A 22842-nucleotide genomic window follows, 5' to 3' on the forward strand; every position below is an offset into this window, starting at 1 on the left:
CCACCCAAAGGAACTCAAAAATATATATATTGCAACCCCACCTCCCGATCCCAGAAGGCGAGTCTTTTTCTAATGCCGCATGTTCGTAAACACCCCACCAGCCTGCTTGAAATAAATGTTAGCACCATCATGGTGACCATATTCTGTTTGTATTAAAACCATGGGGCATATTCTCAAGATCATGTGATAACTACCGCAAGAGTAGCTTATCGCAACCTACCACATCGCAGTCCATCGTGGGAAAATAACACCTTCATAACGCGGTATACCCAAGTCGGTGGCACCATGCGATAGTCCCACAAAAACGCATCAAATGTCCGCGATATAGTCAACGCGCCACTGCAAGAATGCGAAACACCAATGCAAAAAAAGCTGCGATGAGGCCAGGTGCGATAAAAAAAAGTCAGCGAAAAGCAGCCACAGGTCTGCCAATCCCATGCTTCATGTGGGAAAATGCACTATGAAAGAACTTTAAAAAAACACACCAAAACCCAATCAAACTGAGTAGCACCGTGGATGCCCACGGACCGAGTGCAGAGGACAACCCGAACTCCACAAGCCCCACGGAGGAGCAGCCAGGAACCCCGTGCTCCTGGAAGGGCAAGGAGAAGAGGAAGAGGAAGAGGAAGATGGGGTACAGTCCGCAGGAAGACCGGATCATCGTCACGGAGGTGGCAGAACACTACCAACAACTGTTCGTCACCTCCACTGTGCCATTGGCAACACAAACGGAAATATGGCAGTCCATCGTCACCAACGTGAATGCAGTCAGAGAGTCGAGGAGGTCAATGGAGGAGGTAAAGAGGCGCTGGCATGAAATGCACAGCCTAACCAAAGAGAAACCCGCTGCCAACAAGAAGGCAGCAAAGGCGACTGGAGGTGGGAGTCCTGCGCCACAGGAGGAGCTAGATTAGCTGGAGGAAATGGTGGCCACAGTCATCAGTGCGGAGACAGTGCAAGGAGTTGGGGGTCTGGACACAGCATGATATGACCTGACCCAACAGCAACAGGGTAAAGACCAGGCACTGGGGTGACGGAGGGAAATGTGCACCATGGCACACATGCACAATCATGCACAGCTCACTGAACACCCACAATGAGTGTGGAACATGTCCCTAATACCCTTGGCACACTTCAGCACACATAGAAACACCAAGTAGGCCCCCCTCCGCAATGTGCACAAATGGGCCCCCTCCATATCACCAATGCCACAACCTACCCATGCACATGTGCCGAAGCAAGAAAAGCTGCGGCTCTGTGAGCCACACGGACTATACAACTGACACTGCATGGCAGATAGCATGGCTGCAGTCACAATACATGACATGGTGCATGAGCTGTCTGAGTGTGGACCACGTCCGTAAAGGAGCAGGTCACACCCTGACACATCCACGTGCACCTACAACCCATGACATCAAAAACATATCTTCTGACAAACAATGCACAAGAGTACAAAAATATGTCCAACAGCACAAATGACCCAAGTCGCAAACATCACAGTACCTGAATAGCACACAAGTCACAGGCACATTGACTCATAGGGATGAGGTGCCGCCAAATCAGAGCTGCAGGACTGACTCACCAACAATGCAGCACTCACACATAGCAATCACAGCACATCAACATTGCCGACAATGTGGTACAAAGTGCAACACCTACACCACAGGACAGAGGACACAACTGCTGCCGCTCGTGCATAGAAATTGGCCAATCACATCTGGATTTGCTTGACACTGTGAGATGATGATGTACGAGTACAACCTCACATCCATCAAGTAGTTGAAATGTCAACTGTCTCCCATCAAATAGGCAGCTCATCCAAAACAGTCACAATGTACATTGTCATGCAGTCTGTATGTAAACATGTACAATGGGCAACATACATGCAACACACTGTTAACCTGCATCTCCCCTTTACATTGCAGAGGGACAATCAACACCTCCTACAGAGCAGACCACACATCTCTACAGTGATGATTAAGAGGACACCCTGCACTTCTGCTCAAATACCCTCCAACGGCTCATGGGCAGCCTCAGCACCCCACCCCAAGGAGCAGTGCAACCCAGCTGCATCGAGGTGACCCCACCCCCTGCACAGCCCACACAGCAGGAAGCACACATAACCACGGTGGCCCACTGGACCCACACGACCAACACTTTGAATTCCAACTCCGTGTGTTAGCGTGCCAGGAGGAGTTGGCTGACCAGCTGTGGTGGGTTTCGACCTCGTGGCAGCCAAACTCGATGCCATATGTGGGTGTCTGAGTCCCATCAGGGACCACGTACAGTCCCTAACAGACACCCACAGTCCGCACCATGCTCGCCGGCATTCCTTGGCTGACCTCGCTGGGGCCATCACTCGGATACAGGAACTGCCTAGTCAGACAAGCTCCAGTGATGACAGCACAGAGTTGGCACAGATGCAGAGGACAATGGAGACCATGTAGCGGATGCAGGCTGGGAATAGGGCTGCCATGTCTGAATACCAGCGACATGTAGCTGGGATCTTCCCCGCCTTGCAGATCCTCATCTCATCTTGCCATTGCTTCCACAGAGCCTGTACCAGATGACTGCTGCAGGAACTTCGACACACACATCCCCGCCCCCTGATGTGTCACTGGCACACAGTGATGCAGCCCTTACACCTCCACCCCCTGATGTGTCAGTGGCCCACAGTGATGCAGCCATTACACCACCAAACACACATGACACACCGGACACAGAAGACATCTCAGAGGAGTAAGATGTGGAGTGCAATAACTGTGTGAGGAAGGAGGTAGTAGCAACTGTACCTGCCACATGGCCAGTCCCTGCATGGTTCAGCCCCATGCCCTGGTACAATGCATCCAAGTGTCCCCCCGAACACTCTGCAACATTCCCCTGGACCCCGACATGGACTGCCATATTTGCCCTTGTACCAATTACACAGCAATCCGGCTGAGGAATGTACTCTTCATCTTCAGGTCAACTTTGCATTCCCACAAGGACTCTGGTTTTCCCACCACTGGGCAACCACTTACTGTTGGCTTGAACTGGACATGTACCCCTCAATCTCGGAGACTCTCCAGAATGTGAATAAAAGATTCCAAATCACACAGATGTATCATGTCTTTGTTCACCCACGTGTACAAATATGGATGAATGTAGGGACGTTGATTGCACTTAGAGGTACACCCTGGTAAATGTATGCAATGCGCAAGTCTGATCCTGACTCACATGGCCAATTGGATTACTGTGAAGGTGTCAACTAGATGTGGCCTCATTGCACATGCACAACAATCTCGCATCCCCCTATGTAGCCCCACGTCCATGTATCACATAGGGCTGTGTGTGTCAATATCAGAATCGGTAGCCCGCTTGAAGTAGTGTCCCTCATCTCATGTGGCTACGGAACTCCTCTTCGCATGACGTACTCACACACGTCAGTGTGTAAATGGTCTGCTTCAGTGGATCATATCGATCAACAAGGCAAGTAGTTTGACATCATACTCACATTGCTGAAGACACGTAAGGGCACAGGTCTACCAGTAAGTATCCCAAACACAATGTGTGGCTCCCAAAGGTGGAGCTGCCAATAGGGAATCACCACCTACGTACCAGAGGCAGTCTGTCCCTCAATGTGTACGGACAATGCTCACTGATACTCACGATTTGTCAAACTAGTCAACACTCATCACAGTTGTACACTAGTGAAGTTGCGTAGGCTTTATTAGCATGTGCATGTCAGTACGGGCAAGTGATGGGCCCCAACAGGCAGACAAATGCTGAATACACTTACAGGCAGAATGGGGACGTGTCGAGGTGCATGGAATGGGGTGGCAAACATGTACACATATCCTTACGGTTGGCAATGGTCTCAGCCCGCCTTGCCTTTCTGGTCGAGTCATGTGATGTTTGGCGTCTGCTCATTACCCCGTGTCAGGGGACACAACTCACAGCCCATGGGATCTGCATGGAGCTTTCCTACCGGACGTGCCAACTGTGTGTTCTGCTGACACTGAGCAGGTGAAAGGGTCCATTAAGGTCACATGATGTGCCACATTGGCGTGTGTGTAGTCTACCTCCAGCAGTATGTCAGATTTGGAAACTTTGCCAAACGACGCTGTGCAGCTCCCCCATGGGGCTGCAGCACCATGGACAGGTGTGTGGCAACACGCATAGGTGCACACACATGCATTCTGAGTCCGTGCGAATGCAGAATCGTCCACTGTTGTACTGGCTTATGGGACCAATCCTCCACGATGCAACACGGTGTTGGGATCTGTGCTCTGGGTGTCAATCAGTTGTGTATGCAGGAACGTGGTTACTCGTCCATGAATACGAGTGCTGCTTCATAGGCCATCAGTTCCAGAAGTACGTCGTTCTCTGATTCAAGGAACACGAGGGAGAGCCAATCCATTAACTGGACAGATGTGCTCCGACCATGCAGTTTCACCAATTTGCAGCACAGCCCAATAGGGGAGTGACTCGATGTGGTCACTGCACGCGATGACTTGCGCAATATCCCATCCACTGCTGCCGGCACGGACACCACATATCAAGGCATCCCATGCCCGGGTATCCCGGTTGCACTCCTGTTTGTGTGCCAACAGGGGTCACACACACAAGTGGTACCGTTGTGTTGGATAGGCAGACCTCCATGGGCCACTCGAATGTGCATGATCGACAGTGGAACCATGGCTGGACGCATGTGACATATGCAAGCCGGAAACTCAGACGGTAACTGATTTGCAGGACTGCCATTGTCAGAGATCCCAACAGATGCAGCATTCGTGTACGGTACAGTTCCATGTGACTGTGGTTGTGCATGTGCCTGGGATTGCCTGCCATTGCGTTTGTTGGTCTCGTACCACCGGCACTCCTCAGACCGGCGGCGGTTTTGTGGATGATATTGCACAGCTCAGAGTAATGAGTCGTATGTGTGTTCAATGTTTTGACATAGGGGTTGTCTCTTGCACCGCTGTGTTGGGGGCATGCCATGCAGGTGTAGCTCGAGCGGGGACAAGTGTGTGTGGGGTGTGGACAAGTCACTCTTTCATTAGCGCAGTTCGTGGTGTGGGAGCCGACAGAGTCTGGTATGGTATCTCACTCAGGGGGTGCCATGCGCATTGGAGACCAAGGTCGGAGGTTCGGATGTCCATCCGCCTTGTGTTTCGACACAAAGGAGCTTTCATGACTAATTTTAGTCTGACTACTGCTTGCGTTTCTGAAATGTGATGTGGCCTCCGCACTGGATATGTTGCCAGGCCTCAGGTTTTGGGTGCACCAATTGTGAGACACACACAACAGTTGGCATTTATGTGCCAAGGGCATGATTGTCCTTGCGCTGCTTATTCAGTCTCCCACTCTCTCTCTCTCTTTCTCTCTCTTTCTGTCCTTTGATGAGTGCCTGACACACCTTCTTATCTGAGATATTGTCTTACAGGCTGTCACTTGCAGATTGTCCAGGGATGACCCGCCATGACCCTAGCAAATAGTTGTTTAGTGTGATACTTGATTGTGGTGTTCTGTTTAGACTTTCAATTGTGAAGGGTTGAATCTGCTTTTTCTGTACTCACATGGCTGTTAGTTGTTGTGTTTCTGCAGCATCAGGTGAATGGTTTTGTGCATGATTTTGTGACGTTGATGTGCATTCTCTTGGTCCGAGGGAGGTGGGGGGTGGCCTGGGTGTGGCCCCAAGGGGGGGTGGCTGTCCTGGGTGTGGTGGCGGGGGGTGCATGATGAGTTGCAGGATGTGTGGCTCCATGGCGTCTGTTGGTCTTCAGGTGTGGCTGTGGTCTGGGCTCCCTTTTCTGTTGCTGGTTGTCGTCCGACTTTGCACCAGGTCAGAGCAGGTGTTAGTTTCCTGCTGCTATCATGCCTCATTGCATGTTTTATGACCTTATCACTGATGTGGCTGGTCATTGAGAATGTTGTGGAGTGGTGTTGTCGCGGCTTTTTGCTCGGGAACGCCTACTCTGCATCTCATTAGCGATAGTTGCCGGGGTCATCCGTGGCAATGTTTTTTGAGGTTGCTATTGCAGGTAAACTGGTGGTATCAGCAGTTTGCACTGGCTTATGAATAGAGCGATGGATTTATCGCGACTTTGGCTGCGCTAAAGTGCCGTTAACTAGGCGATAGCTCATTGAGAATATGCCCCCATGTGTATAAACACAGCTTGTTTACCGCCATAATGAAGTCTCTGTATTATGTATAGCAATCAAGCAGCTTTATCCACCATATGCAACAATCTAGACGATTAGATTCGGATTTCCAAGAGCCAATCACATCAGAATATTACATTGAATGTGAGACGTCAATAGAGACAGGAGCTCAGAAACACACTTTGATCATTCAATTCCATGCTATGTAGGCTACAAGTTATTGAAAACAATGCTTAAATAAATGAATGTGTATGTGACTTTAAAGAGCCCTTTCTAGACCTGTAAACGATCTCACCCATCCTGCTAGCTACAGTTAGCCATTAGTATGGCTCAGAGCCAGAGATGCAGGACAGCATTATATTAAGGCCGGTCTAATCACCTGAAGGGGTCACTCATTGCCCACTTATTGAGATTCCAGGGTTTGGGAAGTGACTGTCTTCGTTAGATGCTTTCATAACTTGCAGCTACTTTTCTGCCATAAAAGGAGCAGCAGTGAAAGTAGCCAAGCCCAATAACGCCCTCACCAGCCAGTCCTACACTGCATACAAGGTACATACTTGAAAACACGCTGTGCCTGCGACAGGGCAGTGCGACCGGTGCACCTGCATTGGGCGCTGACCTGAAGAAGGCACTGACCTCAGGGAGGATGATGTGTTTAGCAACAAATTAAGATTTAAAAGTACCTGCTGCAGAGTTCCTTGTGTGTCCAGCTTTCAGACAGCAATAAGAATGTCAAGATAACTCTTATGATTAATGCTCCGGCTAGAGAGAGAGACCAGAGTTTTGCCTAGGGGCACTTTTGACTCGCCCTAAAGTAGCACAGAGGGGTAATATGCCTGCTGCAACAGATTTGTATTGTCTGTGGCTAGGTGAGTGGATTAGTAAAGCTAGCCTTTACCAGCGCTCTAAAACAAGCAAAATGTATTTGAGAGAGGGGCTACGGAGAGGTAAGGGGCACTTTTGCAGGGTGGTAGTGAGGGAATATGAGGAGGAGGTCATGGGATGGGGGAGGGCACCAAAAAAGATTGTCGCACCGGGCGCCACCAGTGCTAAAACTGTCCCTCGCCTAGCACTATCCCTGCAGTGTGCATAATATAAGGAGAGCAAGCCTCAGCCTATAAACATTCCCCAGTTTGACTGACAGTGAAGAGCTTGCAGCACATTAGGCAATCACCATGTGACTTTCTTCATGCTACTTGGCAATTGGCCAGTATTCCGTGAGCCCACCCTGTTCCTGCTATGACCATGAATTCTAACCTGCAGCCAAACAGGCGGAAGCACCTCCACCACTGGTGGAAGATTAGAGGGCAGTGGGGAAAACTACTGGAATATGGCACCAATCATCATCACCATCATCAAGTCTCTCTGCACTGGCCAATCACAAAGAAGAAGGCAATGCTCCCCATAAAATGAATCTGAGGCAAATGGTCGCGTAAAAAGGCAACCATAGTTTCAAACTTATTGGGCATTATAAAATACGAAAAGAACTTTTAAAAAAAGTGTTTGTCTGTTGATTTTATTCTGAGAAGACATTGCAAAATATGCAATACACATTTCACAGAAGGAATATAATTACTGGCAAATACCCATAAACTGCTTCGTGGGATGTAGTGTGGAGAAATGCCTGATGTTTTTTCCTATGCACTAATTTATTGTGCAGCATTATCACACGAATGGCCACTCTGAACATAGAAATGAGGGGCCTCATTTATGATTTTTTGCTGTAGTGCACTGCCGCAGACCTTCCTGCTTTACTCCCCCATGGCAAAAGAATAGGGCAGTAAAGCGCCGTAGCAATCAGACACTGCACATTTCTGTCCTTTTCCCCTGCGCCGGCGCACAATGGACTGCCATGCCCCAACACAGGCACCTTTGCACAATGGTTCAAGGGTGCCTGCATTGCGGGGATGATTTTTTTCGTGCAGGTAGGGAAACCTTCCAGAACAAAAACAATCACAAGAGGCTTTTCCTCTTTTATGTGTGCTGCAGAATGGAGAAAAAGATGAAAAGGAAAAACTCGTTGTGCATCCCTTACGCCTCCCCTAGGGTTGCGTATGTTTTTGGTGCTGCCTCAGATTTACGATTTCTCGTAAATCTGGGGCAGCGTCAAAAAACCATGGATGTTGCTGGGAACGCCCCCAGTAATACTGATTGCACGCCTCATTAATGCAGAAAACTGCGTTAAAGGGGACAATATTTACAAGGCAGCATTAAGCCCAAAAAACTGACATAGTCCTGCCTCGTAAATATGGAGCGAGCACCTGCGCCGCGGAACGTCGCAAAAAGTGACGTTGCTGCGTTGTAAGGGGCCTCATAAATGAGGCCCAAGGAGTGTAGGGCGAGATGCAAACAAGTCATGAATGTGAGGACAAGCAATTAGCAAGTGATACACCATCATTTTACCCCGCTGGTGATGTCACAGATCCTTGCTGTGAACATATGCACAAATGTTCTCAGTGAACGTGGCTGTCGCAGCAGCATCATTTGGGCAGCATTTTGCACGTGATCATCTTCCTTGTCCCTAACTTGACTGCCATGGAAAATGAATTTAAATGCTCTTAGAACATGTCCCTCAAAGCAGATTGAACAATTTGCTAATTGATGAACGTAGGTCGTGCAAGTTTCGCTTTTGCAGTATATGATGTTATGGTTGTGACTTCTTGCTCACAGAAGCCATAGATGCTATAATCACACATATATTTCGAAAATGCATAAATGAATTCCTTGATGTAACTACCGACCTTCAGAAATCTTGAGCTTGTTTCACTTCCAAACCAATTTGACTTCAAATTATCTCCAGACACAGTATGTGTAATCAAAACTGCCTGTCACATTCATTTTTGTACAGTTCCAACATGTCAGTCAATGATTTCTCTTGGGCTTTGTCATCTTTGGTGGAATCTGAAACCGCCGTTTTTGGAAATGGAATGACACTTATCATCACATTCTACTACATGTCAAGCAAAAAAAAAAAGCTTGACATATTTTATTGTCATACTTTGGTGAGTGCATCCATATCCCTTCCAAATTACTAAGGGTCCGATTCACAAACGTAAACTTGCATTTTTGTGTAAGTTTACGATTGTTTGCTATTCAGAAAGGGATTTAAGAGTAGTATCTTTACGAGAGCGGAGTCGCTGCACATAAAAACATAGGGGCTTATTTACAAGCCTCGTGCGCCACTTTTGAGTCACTTTTCCCATGTTAAAAGTGACGCAAAAGTGGCGCAAGGGGCTTGTAAATCTGCCCCATAGGTCTTTTTATGTGCGGAGACTTCGCACTCGTAAAGGTACTGCTCGTAAATCCCTTTGTGAATAGCAAACAAAGTTAAACTTAGACAAAAGTGTAAGTTTACCATTGTGAATCAGACCCTAAGTCTTGGAAACAGCTCAAATCACTAAATTAAGCAGCGCATTATTTGGTTCAGAGAAATTCTTTGGAACTGATCCTCTTCAGAATATTATAGGCATAAGCGTTCCGTTTGTTTTCAGTATGTCTGGACCTGTACATTTCAATCCAATACCTGTTTGCACAAAGATCAGAATTATAAGTTGTGTTGTAAACAACACACCCTCCCCAATTTTTCCCCTGGTGAATTTCAGCATGTCAAACTCGCTGAGATTTTTCAGGTGAAAACATTGAGAAATTTCCCATGCATGTTATTCCTAATTAATTTTCAAGAGGCAAGCTCAAAATAGAGGGGCGGATTTGCTCATCTTTCACGCAAGGCAATGCAACTCAACAAGCAAATGGCTGCGTTGTGTTGCGTGAAGGGGGAGAGTTGTACTGCACCATATTTACAAAGATAGGGAGCTGTTTAGCTCTCTCTCTCTGCATTGGTGTGCTTGTGGTCACCTAGCACCAATGTAAGCACCCTTGCTCCATGCTTCAAGGGTTTCTGTTTTACGGAGCAGGATTGTTTTTGTGCAGTAACAAAGCACTTCCTGTACAAAAACAATCCTTAGGGCCTGATTTGGATCTCGGCGAATAGGATACTCCGTCATGTGACGAATATTCCACCCGCCATATTACAAGTTCCATAGTATATAATGAAATTGTTATTTGGTGGACAGGATATCCGTCACATTTGTGACTGAGTTACCCTGTCCACCAAACTTGTATCAGGCCCTGAGAGACAGCAGAGGCCCCACCGCTATGGCAGAGGAGCATCACCCCAACCCCCCACCTGCTGAGAGCCAGGCAGCTGAGGGAAAAGGGAAAAATGAAATGATAATAAAGCCATTTTATTATCATTTTATTTGTCTTTCTGCTAAAGGCTGCCAAGTCTGGGCGGGGGCATGACAAGAGCAGGGGGAGGAGTAGTGCACAGTACAAGCGCGCATGACGATTTGGCCAGCCAAACAGTCATGCACACTTTCATCTCTCTCCACCGAGCTGTGTTTTGCAGCCGGGTGGAGTAGAGGCACCGGCTGCTAGGACCTCAAAGAGTGTTAAACAATCTGGCTCAGGCCAATCGCGGCGCTGCTCTCATGCTGTATTGCCAGTGTGAGAGCAGAGTCTTGATTGATGTCTAGGAGCCTGCGCAGTGTGCAGGGACTGGAGCAGAAGAATCCTGAGATGACAGCCGGCAGCTGCAGGTAAGTGCTTTTTTGTATTATTTACTCCCTACCCCTACACCTCCCTCAGCCCATCCACTTGTTATGAAGGGGAGGCGCTACGGCTTAGAGACATATTCCTCTTTCTAGGTGCTGTACAATGCAGCGTACATGGAAAGAGGAAGTAATGAGGAGAAATTAAGATATTTCTCCCATTATGCCTCTCCTAGGTAGGTGCATAGTTTTGAAGCAAACCCAGGTTCACTGCCTTTAGTAAATCTGGGTTTGCATCAAAATGCAAGGGTAGGGGCATGAGAAAGCCCATGCTCCACCCATGTAACACCTTCCAGACGCACAGTAACATGGCATAACTATGTCAGGCAGTGTCCCCCAAATGAGTAAGCAACAAAGGGGGATTTCTACAGCACTAGAAGCCAATCTCAATGGTTTTTGGCTTATTTGGCATGTTCCACCCACTGGCAGCAGGGCCGGACTGGGAACCCAAAGAAGCCCTGGCAAATGTTGTCAAACCAGTCCCCATACAGTGAATACTGATCAAGCTAAGCAAGCAAGCTTGACCTCTACAAAGGGGTTTTGGGAGGTTCCCCCCTAGAATATTTTATTAACTAAATGGCAAAAATTGTGAATTCTACAGCACATTTTTAATTATATATTCAATTGTATTGATTTTAAAGCATAGTGAATGATGACTTTACAGTGCACCAGGATTCAGCAATCTTTATTGTGGCTCTTCAATGATTCCCTCACTATCACCCTCCAACAGTGCCTCTCATCTCTCCATAGCCTCTCTCTCACATGTATTTAATGTATTTTATAGTGCCTCTCATTCACATGCAGGGGGTCGGAGTATTTCACATCACAAACACATACAGAGACAATCAATCCTACATATGTTAATCAGTGTACTGAAAATGTAAATGTTACATTGGACATAGGGGACTGCAAGGTGTAAAATTCACATGCCATCCATTCTGGTAGGCATTTTTTAAGAGTCCTTGGTCTGGGGAAGCACAAACTCAGGATTCAAAATGTAGCACAGTGGTTAGGGTTGACTACTAATAAGAATTTTCTTTCTACCCAAACAAACCCTTTTTAGCAATATTTGGATAATGAAAGACTGGGATAAAAAAAAACAACATAACTTTCTAATCTACATTATAACTGTAATTTATTAACTTCACAGTAACAAAAGGATCTTTGTGACAAAAGCAGTAACCAATGGTCTAGGCACATTAAATACTGCTTTTTGCAGCAGGCATATTAACCCTTTGCGCTACTTCAGATGAGTCAAAACTACCACTAGACAAAACTCCAATCTCTCTCCAGCAGCTACGTTACTCACCAGAGTTAGTTTGGCACTTTTAATATTGCCTGAAAACTGCTGAGTATACAAGGAACTCTTCAATGATTTTAAAACTGCTGCACTGCTACAAAATTGCCCCCTCCACCCCAGTAACAAAAGCAGCACCCATCTTTACAGCCTCCCATGGAAATGCCCAATGCCCGGTGTAGCCAGTCCGGCCTTGACCAACAGCATTTGTTTCAGGCAAGCCTCTTACCAATTTTTAATTCTTTAAGAGCTTGATTTTTCACTACTGTCCCTCTGATGAAAGAGATCTTAAGGCCTGCCACACTGCCTTTTAGCACCTCACCTAGGACCTGGTCTCCTGGCATTTCTGCTTGATCCAGCTTCTTCACTAGTAGCACCGCTGGGCCGAACAGTTTGCTAGCCACTTGCAGGGTCCCTGTGTGTCAGCAGGAGTGTGGGAGTCACCTGCCTACAGGACCAGTCAGCAGAAGCTATAGGAGAAACCTTCAGGGTTCCCTGAGCAGGTTCATCGCACTATTGTCCGCCAGAGGGTATGGAGGGTTCAGTGCTACCAGCTCTGAAGATAAATACTTGTCCCTGGGTGCTATATAAAGTCAGAAAACCTTGAGTCCTCTTTTTCCAAGGGGAGTCAGAAGTCCTTCAGTTCACCTCCGCAGTATGAGACAGGAGTCTTTGAGTCCCTTACAGCAGGGCCTGTGTCTTATTCCTTCCAGCTGGCATTCCTCCAGTGTAGTTTGCCAATGTTCTTAAAAGTGTCTCAGTTGGGAGGAAAAAGTCCATCAATGGTGATGGTTGTGCACCCCTGCCCTGAGGGCCTCAACTGTAATGAAGTCTGTACCCCTGAAGCTGATTTTTGTTTGTCATGGGCAAACATGGATCATGTGTCTGCACCATGACATAGGCCTGCCTCACAGATTGTGGTCTTTTTGGACTGGGAGAGGCACCAATAGCGCTACCCTCATAGTAGTTAAAGGCTACTCCATTTGCAAAGAGTTAAGCAGCACAGGCATGTGGTGGCAGCAAACCATGCAGTGATCAGTAGCGGTGAACAGGCCTTTTTTTACCTGTGTTACTGGAGGGAGGCGTACAGGCTCACTCATGTAAAGAGCCACTGCTGTGTGCTTAACTTATCCTTGGCCTACATCAGATTGATGTGTGGTGCTGCGCAGTGCTTGTGTGTTATACATGTGCTGGGTGTATCTGTGCCTATGAATGGTACAATGCAGAGAAGGTGCAGTGTGTGTGTGTTATATGTATGTACTGGGTGTATGTGTGCCTGTGAATGGTATAATACATGAAAGATGTAGTGCTGTGCAGTGTGAACACGAGCAGGTAGAGGAATACCTCAGAAGGATTTGTGAATCACTGCAATCCTGTGAGCTGGGTAAAACACACTGAAGGGAGGGAGAGCCAGGCTTGTCAATGGACTTTAAAGGGTGGTCTTTGATTCAGAGAAAGGACACTAGGTAGGGGCCTGGGTACAACTCGGAAAGGAAATGGGGCTGATAAAAGCAACATAAAGAGTAGGACTGAGGCCTAGGGGTAACCTTTTGATATGCGTATCACTGTGCCTGACATCCAGGATTGCACCTCCAGTCACTCCTATGGCATGTGTTGTTGAGCTATGAGATTTGGAGTTGCTCCTGCAGTGACAGACTGCCTTCTGGAGGTAGGGCATGGCATAGCAGAAGGCACTTCAAAAGGAAGCAGACCTCTAACATAAGCTTCAGAGACTCAGGGCCAGATGTATCAATATTGGATGTTGCGATTCCATAATTGCGAATTTTACCGATTTGCTATTATGGAATCGCAAAATGCAATGTATGTAGGTTTTGCAATAATAATTGCGATTCCTACATATGGCTTCCCATTCATTCCTATGGGCCTAGAAACCCACAGATGAAAAACAGCTGCCTACAACTAAACACCAACAAGACAGAAGTACTCATCATGGACCCAAACCCTGATGCCTGGAATGACACCTGGTGGGCCCCCGCCCTCAGAAACCAGCCCACCCACAGGGACGACGCACGCAACGTGGGAATCATCCTGGACTCTGAGCTCAAAATGGACCGCCAGATAAATTCTGTCTCGTCCTCCTGCTTCCACACCCTCCACCTCCTACGTAAGGCCTTCAAATGGATCCCCTCGAACACAGAAAGACCGTCACTCATGCCCTGGTCACCAGCAGACTCGACTACGGCAATGCACTCTATGCCGGAATAAACAAAAACCTCACCCGAAAGCTACAGAACATCCAGAACGCCACCACAAGACTGGTCCTCAACCTGCCAAGACACTGCCACATCTCCCAGCACCTGCACACACTCCACTGGCTCCCCATCAAGGCCAGAGTCACCTTCAAGATGCTCACCCATGAACTCAAGGCCCTCCATGACACCGGACCAGCATACCTGAACAGCTGACTCAATTTCCACGCACCCCAAAGGACCCTACGATCAGCGCAGCTCTCCTACGCCGTGGTCATCCGCACCGGAAAGACCAGATCGGGAGGCCGCTCCTTCTCCTTCCTCGCGGTCAGAGCCTGGAACGCCCTTCCGCTCCACCTCCGACAGACAACATCGCTTCCCATCTTTTCAGGAAACCTCAAAACCGGGCTCCTCGACCGACACCCTCCTTGATGGACTGGAACCTGCACCCCCCCATACCCCCAGCGCCTTGAGACCCTTACGGGTGAGTAGTCGCGCTTAACAAATGCCTGATTGAGGAAGGAATGGGAATTGCATGCACAATTTGCTAGTACCCAATAGGTACTCGCAAATTGCGCATGCAATTTTAAGGGTGCAAGGGTGCCAAAGGGACTCCCTGTTGCACCCCTGGAATATGCATGTGTGCACATCGCACGTATGCTACATGGCACCTTGAAAAATGCAAATGAGTGAATTTTTCATGGAATTTGCATATTACCACCAACTTGAAGTTGGTGGTAATTTGCGATTCTTTAAAGGCATGTCGCAAATTATTTTTTCTTCCTGCATTTCACTTAAGGAATCACATATTACGATTCCTTAAATGCATTCGCAAAATAGGGAATCGCAATTTTTGTGATTGCCTATTTTGTGAATGCCTTTTGGGATGATACATCCCAAAAGGCTTTTTCCCATTTGCAAACGGGAAAAACGCTTGATACATCTGGCCCTTCGAATCTAAACCAAATTTGGTGCCTGGAAATGGACTATAAGAAGGGCTCGATGCCCCCAAAGTTGTCAACTGCCAAGTAGCCAGATGGGCTGTTTGAGGAGGAGAAGCTCTGCAAGACTTCTGCCTGAGATGAAGACTGCCAGCCAAGGCCTGCCAGTCTCCGAGCTGCATTAGGGGACATCACTTAGGGAATCCAAGACCACCTGCCCCTGTAGCCTGGAGTACCAGTGCCTGCTGGCTTGTTAAGACCAATGTGCCCTGGGAGGGAGCAGAGAGCAACAGAGGTAGCAAAGTCAGTGGGGGATCCTTGCGATTGGATCCCTGTAGCAAGATATGAAGAGATTGCTGCTGCACCCATCTGTTTGAAGTCATCCACCCAGTATGCCAGGTGGGGCCATCATGAAGATTACTGCCATGCTGATCGAGCAGTAGCCTGTGAGCGTGTGAGTGGAGTGAATTCTGTGATCCCATATGCCAGATGGGGCCACAGTGAAGATTACTGCTGTGCCAATTGGGCCATATCCCATGTGCAGAGTGAAGTCAGCAACCACATATTCCAGGTGGGACTGCCATGAAGATTGCTGCTGTGCCGATCGGGACATAGCCTGTGTGAAGAGTGAAGTCGGCAACCTGGTGTGCCAGGTGAAGCCATTGTGAGGAGTTCACTGCTGTATCCATCGGGCCATAGCCAGTGTACAGAGTGAGGATGGTGACCCCATATGCCATGGGGGTGCCACGAGACAAGGCAAGAAGTTTAGTCTGGTTGAAACCGTTGTTGTGAGGAAGAAGCAAACAAAGTGACGTGAGCGGGCCAAGCCATGACTGAGGACCAGCACCAGAAGTATCAGAAAGCCCCTCTCACAAGTGAGGAGGATCCCAATAAACTTATCAGCATCGGAGGAGCATCAAATATACCCCCGGTCACTGCCTCTGCAGGACTGTGTATGAGGAACTTGAGGACACCTGATTGCTGACCCTCTCGGGCCACAAGCAAACTGGAGACAGCCACAGCAGCTTCAGTGCTCATGAAGGCAGCGTGCTCGAAAACTCCAGTCATTCAGCTCATACTGGTGAGGGTAAGACAGATTTTCAGACCTGACTGTCCTGGGGGATCTTGCCTGCCATATAGTGCTTTGGCGCTGCAGCACTTTTGACTTTAATAAACATTCAGAGTGAGACTTCTGAGACTTGGACTACTAGTGGGGCACAACGTGAAAGTCACCTGTAGTGAGTGGGGAATAACCACTACCGCTAATTGATCGAGTCACTTGTTTAATCAGAGAATGACAACAACATTTTCTGCTATCATCAATCAGTGCTGGGCAGGAATAAAGAAGGTGGGGTAAGCACTCTTGAAATTGTCCGCAGAGACGACTCTCACTGGACGGGTGTGCGAGTCTATCATGGTGGAAGAAGGTCTAATGATGTAAAGTTTCCCATCCTGATGAGGCAAAATTGATTTTTGCAGTGTGAGGAGAAATTGCCTGTGAGATATTTTTGCACCTCTCTTTTGTTGTAACGTCTCAATATGAGGTGTGCATGCTTTCTGGCCATGAAGGCCCGGTGATCCTGTTCAAATGATTCTTTATCAAGTGCTTTATTTAACACTATTTCAAAATTCTGATGAGGATCGTTTTCATTCCATAGAGCTTTGGCGGTTTTGAGTTTCAGTGATTCCTGAAAGGCAAGGTTCCAATTCTTCCTTGTTTCCTGGAATCCTTCACATCACAAATGGATTTGATCAACTAATCTTTAGGTCCAACGCCTTCCCCTAATATTGTGTGACCTAAATGACTTCTTTATTACCAAATTTGCATTTCTCATGCTTTAACTTCAAACTATGTTCTCTCAACCTATCAAAAATCTACCTCACGTGCTCTTCATGTTCTCTGTCTCTAAATATCAAAATATCATCTTGATATAGCCTCACACAGTCAGTTAAAATTCTAACTTTCCCCACTGGGTTTGCCAACCAGTACCACCAGGGCCAACCACTCAGTGTCTACCACTTCCTCTTTGATTGCAGTAATAATAACTTTTTCCAATTGTACCAACATCACCTGCCTTACCATGAATGAAACCCCTGGACCTTGGTGAGTGTGGCTATAGTGCCTCCTTTTACTAACATCATGTATACATAGCCTTTCAGACACCCCAATGTTTTTTAAAATACTCCTGGATGTTACATCACTAACTTTTTAGGAACATCAATCTTGCAGACACTACTCTCTCCGTTTTCATTTTTATACTGCTTCATTGATATAAGTGAATTTGTGTTACAGTCTAGAATCAAGCGTATGTTCCGAATTTTGATTTTTGCAGTCAGGCCGTACTACACCAGGTCCTGAATACCAAATTTAGAAATTTCCATCAGACCGAATGAATGCATTGTCACTTTGACGTATGGCTCTGTCAAACATGACAGAGCAAACGGCAAGGTTACTTCTTTTTTATTTTCATAAAGAGAATTCAGAAGCGGGATTTACTTTTTGGAAATAAAAAAAAGCTCCCCTTATCATGAGAGTAACATTGGGACAAAGTAATTTTTGCACCGGAGTCAAACAGTATATAGACCCCCACCTTCTACTTTCACCTTATTAATGACCATCATTGCACCATCATTAACTTGCAGTATTATTTCTCCATAGTCCACATTTTTGCATTCATTGCCTGCATCAATGTCACTTCTCTCACCTTAACTTCAATCTTTGTTCTGCAAATATTTGAATAATGTTCTCTTCTACAACATTCTTTGTTGTTTGCTAAATGATATTGGTTCCCACACCAATAACTGGCTTTAAACTCTCTTTTGACATTGTCGCTTGAATAATTACCCTCAACATCCTGTACACTATCAATACGATTACTACCTTTTTTATGACCTCTACAGTGGCAATGTAATGTTTACATTTTTGAGCTCTTGTCAAAACTTCATTTAGATTTTGATCATCTTTCTGCCTAAACACATCTTTTACATTTTCAGTGGTGCAACCCAGCATAAATTAGACACATAGGGCCATATTATCAAGAACGGCAATAACATTATCGCCGCTTTAGCAGCAGGAAACTGCCGCTAAAGCGGTGATAAGGGGCTTGATAATATGCCTTTGTGAATTCCAATAGAAGCCCAGGTTCTGGTGTGAAGGATATCAAACCTGAAGCGGCGATAATGTTATTGCCATTCCTGATGATATGGCCCATATTCTTTCTTCGAGCTTTGCTCCAAACTTATGTGTGACTGTCAGAAACAAAACATTCCACATTCTCACCCTCTTGTTGTACCCTCTTTCTAAAGTGATATCTTTCAAGTATGGCACACACTTTAGGAAGACAATGCAACTCTAATTTTTTCAGACATTCCTCATTTTCATTAAGGCCAATAGCTTCTTCACACATCAAGTCATTGAGGGGATTGAAAACCTCTTGACCTTCATGACCAATGTGGTGCATTCAGGGGGAGCTTTTCCTTTCAGCACTTAGTGACATTCCACACACGTGCATTGTGTCCAAATACCTTTTTCCACTTTGCCCACCTTATCGCTGATTCACCAGGAAGAGTTAGAAAAAATGGTGGGGCAGTGACATTTTTCATATTTGAATGTTAGAAGTAAGTCAATAGAAAATGATAAATAAATAACTTTTTGAAAATAAATTATACTAGACACAACAATGTGACTATAATTTCAAAGACAGATAGCTTAACCTGGAAGCTATGTTTTACATGGTTCTTATAAGCTGTCTGAACTGAGAATTGTATAACTCCCACAGTGTCTAAGGTAACACTCTAAAAACACTTTAACAAGGGGATAACAATCTACCTCAAGTAACAATTACAAAAGTAAATAAACCTGAGCTTAAGCCCTTGGCAGCTGTGGCATAAAGCAGACAGGCTTAACTTAGAGGCAAGTGTAATACTATTTATGCAGTACTAAAAAGTGTAATAAAGTCACAACATAACACAACAAAAATCCCAAATCAATTTAAATAAATAGGGTGAATGTAATAAATAAAATGGCACCAAAAGAAGAAGAATCCAATAAGGGAAACCAGAGATATGATTTTTTAACGTTTAGAATAAAAATAGCACCAAAAAATGTTAAGCTCCAACTGCGGACAACTGGTTGAAATAGACTGAGACCTAGGTGTGATTTGAGGCCGACTGCAATAGAGAGTGGGTCAGATACAACAACCAGGTTTGACCCAGCCTGAGGTTTCAACTTTAGACTTATGACCCAATTTAAGTTTTTACAGACAGAGCATTCCCTGTCAGCCTGGAGGAGAACTTAAAGTCCACCAGGCGAAGGTACTCCACCCGCCAAATTTGGAAATGACCAACAAGCCGGTGGGCATTTCAAAATCATTGTCAGGAACCACAAACACAGCAGTTCCTGACAATACTTTTAAAGTTTGACTCATAGCTCGTAAAACATGACAGAACTGTCCATCAAACTTTATTTTTTATTTTCAAAAAGAAAATCCCAAATCCCAAATGGAATTTTCTAACGTGCTTATGTTGGATTATGTGAGTTTACTCAGCCTCCATTGCAATGGAGTATCCATACAACCTACACATAAATCGGGTCCTTAGTCTATGAAATGGAAGTCAAAAAACCTCAGTGGGGCAAGGTCGCTGGCTGTGACCTAGGAGAGCTCCACAAGGTCAGATAGCTGTTGAATGAGGTCCCAGTGAAGCCATTGACTTTTGGCGGTAGATCAATGAGTAAGGGAAATTCAAATTTCAGACCCAAAGAAGGCCCCTCGTAGGATGCATTCTTTTGTCACATTCGCCAGGTGAATATTTCTAAGTTTGCACTTAGCCACTTTTTTGGAGCACAGAATCTCCCAGTGGGGCAAGGCTGCAGGTAGTAGCCAAAGAGGGTTCTACAAGTCCAACTACCTTCTCCATGAGGTCTCGCTGTATTGGATTCCCTGTTGAGGAAAATCTCAGAGTGGGAGAAACTTAAATCTCTAACCCAGTAGGCAATGCACCCCAGTGGATTTAGCTTCCCAAGTGTGGCCCAGTCTGCCAGAGACTTTTGGAGCCACAATGTTTTCCAAGTCCCAGGTTTCTCAGGCTCTTAGAGTACACTTTGCGACAGCCCAGTGTTCCAGAACTTTAGGAACAGCACTCATGATCAAGACTAACTCCAGCAGAAGCTACCCGAAGGGTCCAGGGCAGGTTCAGGTTCACTTGGAACTAGTCAGCTGGGCAATTGCAGGAAAGGCCTCTTGCAGCTAATTGTGGCCCTATAGCTTAAACAAGCAGTCCATTCCTTCAGGGCTGTTCTTGGATTTCAGCAGGTTCAGTCCTCTGCTGATCTTCCACAGGTCCATTAGTGTTCTGAGGAGGGTACTGTGGATGCCATATTTATGCCTGGCACTAGCCTGGGGGTGGGGCTGACTCCTGGCCCCTCCCTACGCAATAGAGTAAAAGTTCCCAGGGTCAACCCTACCTACTTTTGCAGCATTTCCTTTGTAACCTACTGCATAAAATCCCAGAGAGCCCATCTCACCCTAAATCAAAGATTGTGAAACCTTTCTCCCCTTGTGCAGAGCCTGTGTGGCCACCCCAGAGGAGGGGCCAGGGGAATGGGAAACCCCTCCTTTCTGTTCACTTCGTTCCGGGTGTAATTCCCTTCCCACAGTTATTGGAGCCCGGCTGAGTAGGGGAACAAAGAAGGGACAGGTTCAGGTGTCATCTAACATCTAACATTTTGACAAGAGGTATGCCATTCTTTTTTGTGAAAACAGAGAGAATATTGGGTTGACCGTTAACTGGGGAGTCAGACTGGGGGGGTCCGATTCCTCAAGAGCCCTCACACACCCATATGTGTATCATGCTTCATCATAGGGCATGCTCCTCATCGGGCCGGTGTTCCACTTGCCAATGGGCACCCACAAGGGGGCTCTTTGCTGGAGATCTTTTATTCTGATGCCATATGTGAAGTGTGGGTGCCGGGCTACTCGTGTGCATTGGTGTAAAAATGTGTGTGATACTAGGCTACCATGTGGGGGACAACATAGAACAAGTGCTGCTGGGTCTCCGCGATTCCCTGCTCAAATATCAAACACATGCGGATAGATCTATTCTATGGCTTTGCATGGGAGCCGGGAAGATGGCCATAGTGGGGGCATGGAAGAAGCCTGAGGCCCCCTCGCTCTCCCAATGCCATGCTCGATTGTGGAAAGCCTTAGCAATGGAGCGACTAACGGGTATAGCCGAAGAGTCACAAAAGTGATTTGATTACATTTGGACCCCCTGGTTAGTTATCTTTCGGAAGGGCTCCCCTATTGGCCTGAAGTCCTAGGTTGAGAGCTCTCCATCTCTTCCTGATCTAGGTCTCCTCTATCCATCCAACGAACGGCAATACCACTGTGGCGGCCCTGGCGGAGATAGCATCCTGCGCTGCTCGTGGGGTGCTCCCGCCTTAGCCTGGCCTCCTCCCCCCTCTACAGCCAGCAACACTGCCTCATTAACTTCCCTGGGTACCACCGTAGTTTGAACGTTTTCCCTTCTTCATCTTCTTCCTTAGTCACCTTTCTTTCTTTATCCTTTGTACTCTGCTTTTTCCTTAGATTCATGTTACATGCTCTGTAGCAATCTAGACATTGTTGACAGAACGCTTCCAAGATGGTTTTACTAGATGTTAGTTACACATCACACAATGACGTTTACCTAAGTAGGCGCTACATGGAAGATTTGGCCGAGTAGCTCTGGGGAGATACTGGGTGTCTTTTTCTATTCTTTGTTATCCTACATCGCCTTCCGAGACAACATGTCAAGGGGCATACCTGCCCAGGTCATTAGAAAATGTGATTTCTATGTTAGCTACCTGAAGAACGGCATCTATGCCCGCTGATCAACACAAAATGCATGGTATGATGTATTTTTATGCATTGTCTGTATTTTGTGACAAATGTTTCAATAAATACATTTTGACCAAAAAAATTTGTGTGTGTGAAAGGTCCTTATTAAAATAGAATAAGTAGTCCTCAAATGTGATTTTGATTGGCCAGTACACTTGTCTAATTAAAAAGGTAGTGGCTAGCAAGAGAAACAATGTTATATGATAGCTTAGAGGGTCAACATGTTTGTTGCTGTTTGTAAGTCGATAATGATCTTAAGGCAATTCGTCAGGACCAACTTTTCCTAATATACACATCTGACATCTACTGTGACAGGGGAGGCCTCTTTGGGGTTAATACATTTCCTGCAAGAGGAACAGAAACACCATCCCACATCCAGGTTTTTGTTTTCTACTCTGGGAGCAGTTTTCATACCTTATTCAAAGTTAAGCACTCAGAGGGCTGCAGCTGGAAGCTAATGCAAATTAGCCTCCAGAGGCTTTAAGGCAGGGAAAGATACCTTTAAAAAATTACATTTTCCTTAATATTTATTCAAAATCTAACTTTACCTGTGATTCTGCCTTAAAATAGTCTAAGAATGGATTTTCTTTCTGTTTCCAAGGATAACATTATTAAATGTATATTTTTATTCTAGTGCTAGTGTTCTCCTATGGAACAGCTAGCTTTGCTAAAGTAAAAATAGATTTTAGGGCTTTTTTACTGTAAGGACATGTTTAACATTACAGTTTGGAATTCCCTACTGTCAGGATTCCTGCCATATCT

Source organism: Triturus cristatus, chromosome 5_2 (assembly GCF_964204655.1).
Source record: "Triturus cristatus chromosome 5_2, aTriCri1.1, whole genome shotgun sequence".
In the NCBI taxonomy this organism is placed as follows: Eukaryota; Metazoa; Chordata; class Amphibia; order Caudata; family Salamandridae; genus Triturus; species Triturus cristatus.